Source organism: Etheostoma spectabile, chromosome 22, assembly GCF_008692095.1.
Source record: "Etheostoma spectabile isolate EspeVRDwgs_2016 chromosome 22, UIUC_Espe_1.0, whole genome shotgun sequence".
Classification (NCBI taxonomy): domain Eukaryota; kingdom Metazoa; phylum Chordata; class Actinopteri; order Perciformes; family Percidae; genus Etheostoma; species Etheostoma spectabile.
The window spans coordinates 17,384,500-17,395,426 of NC_045754.1; the positions used below are offsets into that span (position 1 = coordinate 17,384,500).

General features: G+C 39.7%; 1 long non-coding RNA gene across 1 annotated transcript in view; it reads right to left on the reverse strand.

The window, feature by feature from the left end:
• Positions 1-349: 349 nt before the first annotated feature.
• LOC116672193 (uncharacterized) overlaps positions 350-10,927 on the reverse strand; it is a 14,019-nt gene continuing 3,441 nt past the window's right edge. Inside the window, exons 2-4 of the long non-coding RNA XR_004327493.1 lie at positions 10,783-10,886; positions 2,076-2,179; positions 350-503 (exon numbers count right to left, since the gene is read on the reverse strand). This is a non-coding gene — a long non-coding RNA (uncharacterized LOC116672193). The remainder of the gene's footprint in view (positions 504-2,075; positions 2,180-10,782; positions 10,887-10,927) is intronic.

Here is a 10,927-nt window from a genome sequence, read left to right on the forward strand (position 1 = left end):
GTATTTCATGATAATAATAATAATAATAATAATAATAATACTAAAATAATAATAATAATAATAATAATACTGTCTCTTACATTCTGTCCTAATGCTTCCAAGGCTCTTAGTTTAGGAAAATTCTCAAAGGTTGTGAAGATTTTAAATTATGTAAGAAATAAAAAATCCCAGTTTGGGTTGTTACACTCTGAGTTTACGGTAAGAGATAAATCAGTAATCAACCACCCCCTCCAGAGACATTTAAACAATTTGTATCTGCAATCATTCATTAGATTACAGATGATTTCACTGCCGTACTAACATCTGTAAACAATGAAGAACAACGAGACCTGTAATTTGAAGTTTAGAATTTTTTTATTTTCCTTCTTTACACCAAATTCTAAAACAATGTAAATGTGATAATATATATGTATCAATACATTATGAAGTGTATGTTAACTGCACTCTGCCAGCTGGCATCAATACCACAGGAAACCAGCAGTCCATCATTATACGGTCCGCTTCTGCAGAAATGTTCAAATACAATCAGCTGGAGTGGACGCTGCCCACCTGAAATTGCTTTGAAGTTACTTTTTCGCACAAGTGTGTTGCTTGATGCGACACGTTCATTTCACAAACGGGGTTGAGCACACAAGAACAGCGGAGCGTCACGGTGCACATGCAACGTTTAAATACTGCGGTGGTCAGCACCTTTCAAAATAAAAATGAAAATGAAATCATGGCGATGCATTTTCGTCTCATCATCAGAGAGACACGGAGAGCCGGGGCTGCTTCAAAAATAAATGATCGCCTAACAATGTTTTTGATGTCCTATATTTAAATTTGTATGGTTACTTACATTACTCCTACTTCCCTGGTCTTGGAACTAATCCGATTGATATGGAAATGGTGTGCTGTTTCATGACAGAGTTGGGGGAGAGGGAGAGAGAGAGAATTCCCAGGTTCGCTCCTACTCAAAATGTGCTGAAAACAGATTTTTCAGAATCCTCTGGCTTCATGGTATTGGTTAAAGGGGATTACACAAACCACTTAAAGCTCGACAATGAGCTGCTCTTTTCAAACAACGAGAAAGTACTTCATGCTGGACACATTCTCCACACCCGAGGGGTTAATCAGGAACAAATGAAACAAATATTGGGACGGGCACCATCAACACACAAAACATTATATATAATGACACTTTAGGTTTCTTTTTTGTATTTTAAGTTGAGGCGGAGGCAAGTTGGTTTGTTTTAAGTTTTTTTGTATTTTAAAAATTACTAAATGTCAATGGGGGATAGTTCCAATTGTTATTTAGATGCATAGACTGTGTGATAAAAGAAAGAAAAGGAAAAAAAAAAAAAAAAAATGGGGTGACTAAAATTAGATATGCAAAAGCATAATTTGTTAAAGTAAATATTGCAACAGGACTGGAACAATTTTTGTATATCCTGCATTTATTTTGAGCTCTATCCAAACTATAATGTTGCCTCAGATCAAATCAGTCAAAGCTGAGCACAACTGTTCTCTTTGTGTTTACATGACTATAATAATTTACACTTAATATATTAAGTTATAATAAGTTAAGTCAAGATATAACTATAATACTTCATAATACTTTAATTATAATTCACAAAGTTCCCATCTAATTATATGAAGACAATTTGTGTTTACATTTTACAGTGCTGTACAAACCTTTTCAAAACTAATTAAAGGTAAAAGTTTTTTTTATAAAAATCTATTATTTTTCTGTCATTGAAAACCGAGAGTAGATCAAGTTTGTATTTGTTTTCGGTTTGAAATACCCACATAAACCCTTTATCAAACACATACAGGCTGAAGGAAATAATTGTCTGAATATACAGTAACTACCCGAGGTTAAAACACTTTGTCATTTCTGTCAACTTAACACTAGTCTCCAGCGGTGTTTCCTAAAGCTCAATAACATAAATCAGACATGTGCTATGCAGCTACTGCAACAGCACATTGAAGCCAGTCTCTCCCAGTTTCCTGCTCGCTACCCGGGCAAATCCTTATCTGTTGTAAACTCTTCTTCTTGTTTTTTATCTTAAGCAGCATTTAAAATCATCACTTACCAGTTCCCTCCTTTAGCTGAACAGCCATTGAAGCGTGTGTTGTCTGTCATTGGGGTTGAAAATTGGGGAATGGGCTGGAAATTGGAACCACCAAGGATGCCGTCCTGGAAAAAGAGGAAATCAAAGTTAAATGAGATCATGCATGCCAAGAGAATGTTTAACCAAAGGGCAAAAAGGAAGCTGGAGATAACAGAGAAGAGAAAACCGCTTAATGTTGTGTTACTGCAGTCTGTTTGGAGTCATGCTTGTGTGTGTGTTTGTGTATTTAGAGGAAAGAGGGGGTGTTACATCTCAATAAACATTTAAACATAATCATTTTATTTATTTTATCTATAAATGTATATGTGTGCAACTGCATCTTTAAATGTAAATATTCTTAACTAAATACATGATCCTGTTTAAGCAGTTGATGATTTACAAGATCAGGAATGTGTGTGTGTGTGTGTGTGTGTGTGTGTGTGTGTGTGTGTGTGTGTGTGTGTGTGTGTGTGTTTTTATAGCCGCACAGGAATGTGAAAATATAGTAAGAGTGTGTGCATGTGCAGGTGTGTGCATAGGTGACGATGGGCCTTGCAAAAGTACATCCCATAATGCAATGTGTTTGAAGTGGTGCACCACAAACAATTAATCTTGAGCCTGTTATTTCTCTAAGCCCCAGTGATGCAGTCTATGACAAGTTCACTTCAAAAGATTGAAATCCTGCCCCACCCAGTGTGCTTTGTTTTAACATGAGAGGCCATCGAGGGAGGAGGGGTGTGGGGGGGGGGCAATCCTAACCCCAGTCTGGGAAAGAAGTGCATCGTTTCTATAAATGAATACGTACAGTACCTTCCTAAGGCAGGTTTGAAAGCAGAAATGTGTAATAAAACATAGAGGAAACAGTGCATGTATCATGTCATCAACACATAACAAGAGAAGCAACAGAATCAGTTCAGTTAAATCAGTGATTATCAGATGTTTGATTAAAATCCAGTATCTCACGAGAGCCGTGAGTAATCTTTTATCTGACACTGGCCTCTCAGATGACATCTGATCTTCGCGCTGATGGAATCAGGGATCATCGTGTGAGTTGTCCATGACAGAAGGGCTGGAATGGAGCATGTCTGGAGTATGTTTATTCAATTTAACTGAGCATTTATCCTCCCAGGTATTGTTGCCGGTGTGTGTGTGTGTGTGTGTGTGTGTGTAAGTGAAGGAAGCAAAGTGATCAGGAGGGAGAGAGAGAGAGAGAGAGAGAGAGAGGTATGACAAGAGTGAAGTTTCCAGTTCATGAGCTGAGGTGAGAGTGCAGTGAGAGGGAAACATGTAGCCAGCCTGCACATGTCAGGGTCAGAAGACACGTTCTTCCAAGGAATGAAGGGAGAGGTGGAGACAGATAGAGATCTGATTCTCATGCGCCTTGATGTGGCTCTGATGTGCTCCACAACAAAGAACGATCTGAGTCACACAAGCACAGACCAATCAATCAAAGTATTTTAACACCACATAAATGAAGAATAATCCAAATGTCTCACACAGATACCGCAATTGCTGATATTGTGCATAACTTTCATCTCATGTGATTCCTTGGTCTCTCATGCAAAGATATATATATATATATATATACATACATATACACACACACACACACACACACACACTACCGGTCAAAAGTTTGGGGTCACTTACAATTTTCCATTCCACTCTATTACAGACAGAATACCAGCTGAACTGAGTGGGGGGCTGATCTTTAATTCAATATCTACATTATCCATAATCAGCAACCATTCATCCAATGTTCCAAAGGCACATCCTGTTTACTAATATGATATCATTTTAAAAAACTAACTAAGAAAACATCGGAGAACCCTTTGCAATTATGTAAACACACAAAGTAATCTCAAAACTGCTGCCCTGGTTAAAAAAAACAATGCAAGTGATTCCAGCTGGTATTCTGTCTATAATGGAGTGCATTGGAAATTTCTTAGTGACCCCAAACTTTTGACCGGTAGTGTATATAGAAAAACAGAGAGAACCCACCTCGTTTAAAGAAAAGAAAAAAGTGAAAGTTGTCAATTTTACACAGGGTGATGTCATGTGAACAGAATACCTGTGGGTGTGTGCCATCTTTTCACTGAATCATTTGGCACTGCGCTTTATTTCTTAATTTTCATTGCCATGAAACACTTCAGAAAGAATATCCACCCAGAAGCAATATTTCCTGCAAGAAAAAACTAGTTCAAAGACATTTTTTTCTCTCCCCCCCCCCCCCCCCCCCCCCCCCCCCCCACCCATCCTCAACTTACTGTCCTGGCATCTAGTCAATTTGCAATGACTTTTACAAGATTTTTCTCCTGACTTTGTAGCAACACTGAAGCCCCCGGGCCAGTGGGTCATATAATTATTATGTGCAGGAAATGATAAGCATGTTTTAATAGTGAAAATTAGGTTTAATTGTGGCGTACGGCAGCGATGTGAGCATGAAATCACAAAAGTCAAACTTATGAAACTTTTGCATTATTTAAACAATTTGGGATGGCTAATTCATGTTGGGTGTGATTTTCAACGACCCGTGTTATTTTTACATTTTTTTTTAATTTTTTCTTTTTAATATGACAGGGTAATATGACTTCTGGACCTTTTTAAAAAAAATCTCAGGTGCATTTATACATTCTGTCAAACTGAGTGAAAATGAGAAGCACATTCTCAACAAATGACTGATTTATTTGCTCTTACAGAGAGGATTAGTAAATTGTTGTTTATACTGTTTGTCTATTTTCTTCTGTTTTCATAATTTTTTGATTTGTTGTATGTCATTTCTGTATTTCTACACATGATTTGTATATGCCAGACCAGAAAATGTCTGTTAAATAGGCTAGTGATGTCTAATCCCATATGGGATGGGCCAAATGTTTAGCATGACACAGAAATAAAATAATACTATCTGATTTTGGGCCTTATTTCTAGTAATAACGTAAACTTGTACGGTGCTTTTCCTTGTACACAAAGCCCAGATCCTGGACCAGGTTGGCATACAGAAACTCCATGTAATGCAACGCTGACTCATACAGATGGCCTCAGACTTCCATTAGCCTCTGACAAAGCTCCGGGTTTCAACTCACATCTTATATAGTCCCCGACTCGTACATCAGCGCCAATCGGCAAACCAGGCCAAAGACAGGAGCAAACCAGGCCAAAGACAGGAAACCGAAAGGAACGTGTGAGGTGTCCTTAGAGTAACCAAAACAACTGCAAGTCCAATTTCCTTCGTTGTCACTTTTTGCAGCTTTACTCTCAACGGGAGAGCGAGCTGAGAAAAGAACGTGTTGTCGGCCTGACTGAAACACTGGCAGCTCTCCTGCCCGTGTGTAAAGCTGACATCCAGTTTCCTGAGTGAAGTCATTTCCTCACTAGACGTTTTGCACAAACACAGGACTAATATCCAAGACGGGGGGGGGGGGGTATGTTCAGGGGCGCTTGTCTTGAAGAAAAGGGCTGACGGCAAACATCCACCTTTATATTTAATTCCACCCTGTCATCGTCGAGCACAGATAAGAGATTCGGTAGCCGCTGTAAACTGGGGAAATATTATGACAAATCGGCTTTTATTAGTATTTTTCCCCATTATTCATGACAATAACAATTCAATGTCCTCGTGGTGGTAATGGTGCATGTGTCTGAATGCATCACCGGCAAAGGCGAGGGTACTTATTATGGAAACAGTGCTATGATGAATGTGTTAGAGCAACTCAAACTTAATCTAAACTGCATTACATGTTGTTTTGAATATACCTCCATGATATGCCCATCTTTAATGTACTATCAAGTGTAGGGAGCAGAATTGCTTTAGTCTCAAAATTCAGAGCGGCAGAGAGAGAAAGAGAGAGAGGTTTTAAAATACTGTCTGTGAGAAATGCAAAATTTATGAATACCCCCCTCACATCTCAGCTTGATTTATGTGAAATAATAATACACTATTTAATGCTTAAACATAGCTAGGAGCGATCCCTGGCTATCAAGATGTACAATGGAGTAATGGGGCTGGAAGACAAATCACCTTGTGGACTTGTGATGCTTATTTAAAGGTGCTCAGGCAGATATATTAAACTATATGTAATTGTACACTAACTCTGTGCTGTAGGCAGAGGCGGCAAACACAGGAGGAGGCCAGTCATGATGCAGATGGAGTGGTGTAATCAATTTGACTCAAGCATCAGCATCCACGGCGGAGACGAGGGAGAGGCGAGGGAGGAGACGAGGGAAGACTCTTCGATCTGCTCTCCTGTCATCTTACTTAGGTTTAAGCCCTCTTTCATACATCCTGTAACTCCAGCTATACTTGTAAACAAAATGGCAAAAATAAAAAGTTAAAAGTTAATTTTCCCACATGAAATTGAACATGTAAATTGTTTGCTTTTAGACTCAGCACGTGTGTACCTACTGTACGTTTTGGCACAAGGTGCGTCGTCTTTAAAGATGAGGGCCAGGTTCAAACGGAGCCAGTGGTCACACGGATCGTGATTTATGATTCGCTGATTGCCTCGTTTAATTAAAGTAAATGGCAAAGCGAGGCAAGGCCAAATTGTCCTGATCTGATGAATTGGCCCCCGTTTTACTACCAAAAGCAGGTAGGGTAAATAAACAGGGCAATTACAATGGTAAATGGAGCCTCTGTGAGCGAGCCCTGTAGGCTGTGGGCGGCTCACCCAGGATGTACAGAAGAAGTGAACAACAGGCGTTCCCGTAACTTTTTTTTTTTTTTTTATCAACTTCCTTGTGTCTCTGAAGCCCGGCCATGCCAAGAAAAACATACTTGCATACACACAGACACCTACGAGGTGCACACACTCTCACTCCCATATTCAGTATCACACAACTCCCCCTGCCCCCCATCCCCCCCCCCCCCCCCCCCCCCCCCCCCCCCCCCCCCCCCCCCCCCCCCCCCCCCCTCCCCATCCTGGTGGTTCATGTACAATTATAGCTACGGTGATCCACGGTGTGAATTCTTCTGGCAAGCCATAAAACATGATATGCATGATTTGTGCAGTCAGCCAGGTCTGTAATTTCATTCTCCTTTTCTTTCATTTTCCCTTCCTGGGCCACACGATCCATTTTCCTGCTTTATGAGAGCGCAGACACCCAGAGAGACTTTCAGGATGATTACATGCCCCGTGCCATGGGGGGTCTGAGGAGCCAACACGCCAGCCTAAGAGCCGTGTCAAACCTGGGCAACAACCTCTATTTGAATAAAGGTTTTACATATTTGAACTGCTCAAGGTGTGCATCATTTACCCTCCTGTAGACATTTGCAGATCTCAAGTAAAACTATCAACTTCTAATAAATATATATATATGTAAATACACATAGTCCTTTAAGTATCAAAAATATATGCAGCCTGCCATTGTACGAGCAGTACTCATTTAAGATCAGGACACATGCACTCGTGGTCCTGTGAGTTTCTAAATAAATCAAGCGTACCTCACATGGTTTATGTATTTAAAGCGATATTCATATACATACAGTCGGGCCTGATGTCACAGCACGTGGGTTGGTCTGTGGCAGAGGACTGCGATGTCCTCCAGGGGAAACTAAACAAACTCTGTCTGCCACTTTCACAGTGTTGCCTAAACGTGATCGGGTGGAGAGGTAGGTCCAAAAACACACACACGACGCACCGCAACGCACACAGCACCACACGCACACACGCACACACACACACACACACACCACACACACAAACACCACACACACCACACACACACACACACACACACACACACACACACACACACACACACACACACACACATTCCCGGGTTAGATTTTCACACATGAACACCTACAGTATAAACGCCAAAAGGAGAAAAACTAAAAATTGAGTTTTGTACATATTAAAACTGACTCATTATTCTAATTTGATCCAAGATTTCTAATATTACTCTGAGATTTACCATGGCTTGCCATTATCATAAATATAATGTTAATATCTATGTAAATAACTGCCTCTCGTCGATTTAAGATGAGGTTATGTTAGTTATTGGGTGCATAAGGATAAATGCACGTGAAAAGCTAAATGGGCCACAGAGTTTTGCATATTGCACAATTCCACTGTTTTTCGCAAACCTGTCAACAGAGAGAACTCCGTCAGCTTCAACCCATGAGTAAATAATATGCAGACATAAACCACAGCATTAATCCTGGTGTGTGATTGACATTTCAGATCTGGGACAATACTCCAAATAATTAAAAAACAGAAATCTTGAAAAGGTAATAGCTTCTCAAATCCATTAAGTAGTTAAAGGTTATGAGAAAAAAAAAAAAACAGGATTATTGCTCACAGCAAAACTCCTTATTAAATGAGACCACGTAATTTGTTTCTCAATCCCTTTCTCTTCATAAGCACAGCGCAGGTTAAATGAATGGGCAATGAAACATGTGTGTCATTTACCGTCACTCTGAGGAGACAACAACCAATCTACCCCCCCACCCCTCCCCACCCCACTGCCTGTCTATATGTATTAGTGCAAAAAGTGAGTATGGTATATTGGATAAGTAGACACACAATTGCTGGTAAATTGTTTGTTTAATTACTTTTTCTTTCCTTTTCTTTGAGCACATTTGCAAAGAGAGATGCTTCCCCCTCCTGGCTGCTCATAAGAAAGTCAAAGACTCCCCCGGTCTCCCGTGCCTGCCCTCAGTGCCACCTATGCAGTTTGCTGTCACTGCTTATAACCTGTGGGCGGATACACACTTATAACACGACTGTCTGTCTGTCTGTCTGTCTGTGTGTGTGTGTTTGTGTGTGTGTGTCTGTGTGCATGTGCGTGTGTGCACAAATCCCCTTTTGCAAATCCTTAGCAGTCGACTGCTAGGTTGGCATGTACTTCACTTAAAAGTTTGTATTTGTACTCGTGATTCTTTAAATGATTTCTGGATTAAGAGATACTACAATCATGTATCCTTATACCTTTAAAAGGGGTTATTAATAAGACTTGCGTTCTATGCTGCTTTATAATTTACATATACAAGTGATATTCATCTGAAAGGGCACATAGGGGGTGACTTTGATTAAAAATTCAAAATCTAAGACAAAAGCTGCAGTGATTCTGTGCATAATAATGGCAACAAATAAAAAAAATAGTTGTGCTTTAAATCCTGCGAGAACTAGTTCAGTAGTTAATGTATGTATTATAGAATACAGTGTGACTATGTACAGCATAGCTAAGACACACCTTGATGGGTCCACTATTATTAGCTGTCAAGCTACGAGGCATACAGCAACGCCTGAACTTGCTTCCGTAGTGTTTTCTAAAATGTTTTCTTTTCATCAGAAACTTAGAAACACTTGTAACTAAAATACTCGTAGAAGAAAACTGGAATCATTTTCATCATAGATTACTCTGACGAATGTTTTGCATGACCAAATGTTTGGACTATGAAAAAAAATACACATCGCAACTTCAACCACGCCAAAGTTGCCATATTTTAAAAGCTTGTTTTGTCCAACCAAAAGCCTAAAAGCTAAAAGGTGTTGGGTGTTTTTTGTAAAGCGAGGTTGAAGGCAAAAAAAAACACCATGGAACAAAGGTAATTAGTTTACTATCATAGAAAGTAAGGAAAACTAGCAACTTCAAATTTCAGGTGTTAGGGCCAATACATATTTTGTTTAAAAAAAATATCTAAATGACTATTCCAGTATCAAAATTATTGCCAGGTCCTTTTTTTGGATGTCGGTCAATTAATGTACTTACAGCTCTAATAAATGGGTGGTGACCGTGCGGTGGTACCTCCCTTTGGTGTGGGAGACCAGGGTTCAGCTCCCACCGTTATACATCAACCAACGTGTCCCAGAGAACGACACTTAACCCATAGTTCCTCCAGAGGCGTGCGGAGTCTGACATATTTTTAACAATTCTAAGTCGCTTTGCATAAAAGCGTCAGTTAAATGACACGTATTGTAATGTAAAACACCATGGGAACCAGTGTTTCATGCATGCATTCACTTTCAACTCAGCAAATACAGGAAATATCTGACAATATATAACCTACAGAAACGTTCTTATAAAGCTGCTTGGATCATAACTGCAGCTTGAGTTCCTGTTTTAAATTGAATTGCTCACTGAATGTAAATTGAAACTTCAACCCTGATATGAATAGCGTTGGGTATCGTTTGGATTTTTATGATTCCGATGCCGAACCGGTACTTTCAACCTGAACCGATTCTTGAAAAAAATGAAAAATGACATCAAAGAAAAGCTCTGTTATTGTTATTTTTTTAATAGAAAATTATTTAAATTGAACAATATATTAACATTTTAAGTAGACCTAATTCACCTAACAGTACAATAATGTAACAATAAATAAAAAACTAAAAAAAGTTGCACAATTAACAAGTAACAACAAAATAAATGTTGAGTTGGTTTGCTAACCAGACCTCAAAAGGATTGTAAAAGTAGCCTACATTAACCGTAGCTAGCTAACGATGGACTACAGAGAAAGTGTGATATTTTTAAGTCTATTTCAGAAAGACAGAAGGAAAATATTTCAGTCAAAGTATTAGGTGGAACTGAAATGAGGAACCAAAACATGCGTTCTAATCTGGTCCAATTCCTACCAGGTGCGTACCGGTTCTATAGTGGAACCGGGTTTTGGTACCCAACCCTGATACGAAGCCCTCCTCTGATGGTAAAGGCACATTAAATGGTGACTATAAGAGGTCCGACCCACCATGCACCTCTTGCCCTCTGATGCCAGAGAACAGATGATCTAAATTTCAAACGTCCGCAGCCAATGAGAACCGGACTGGCAGGTCTGTGTCTGCTCTCTGGTCACTGGCAGAGAGGATAGAGGAAAGGGGGGGGGGGGGGGGGGG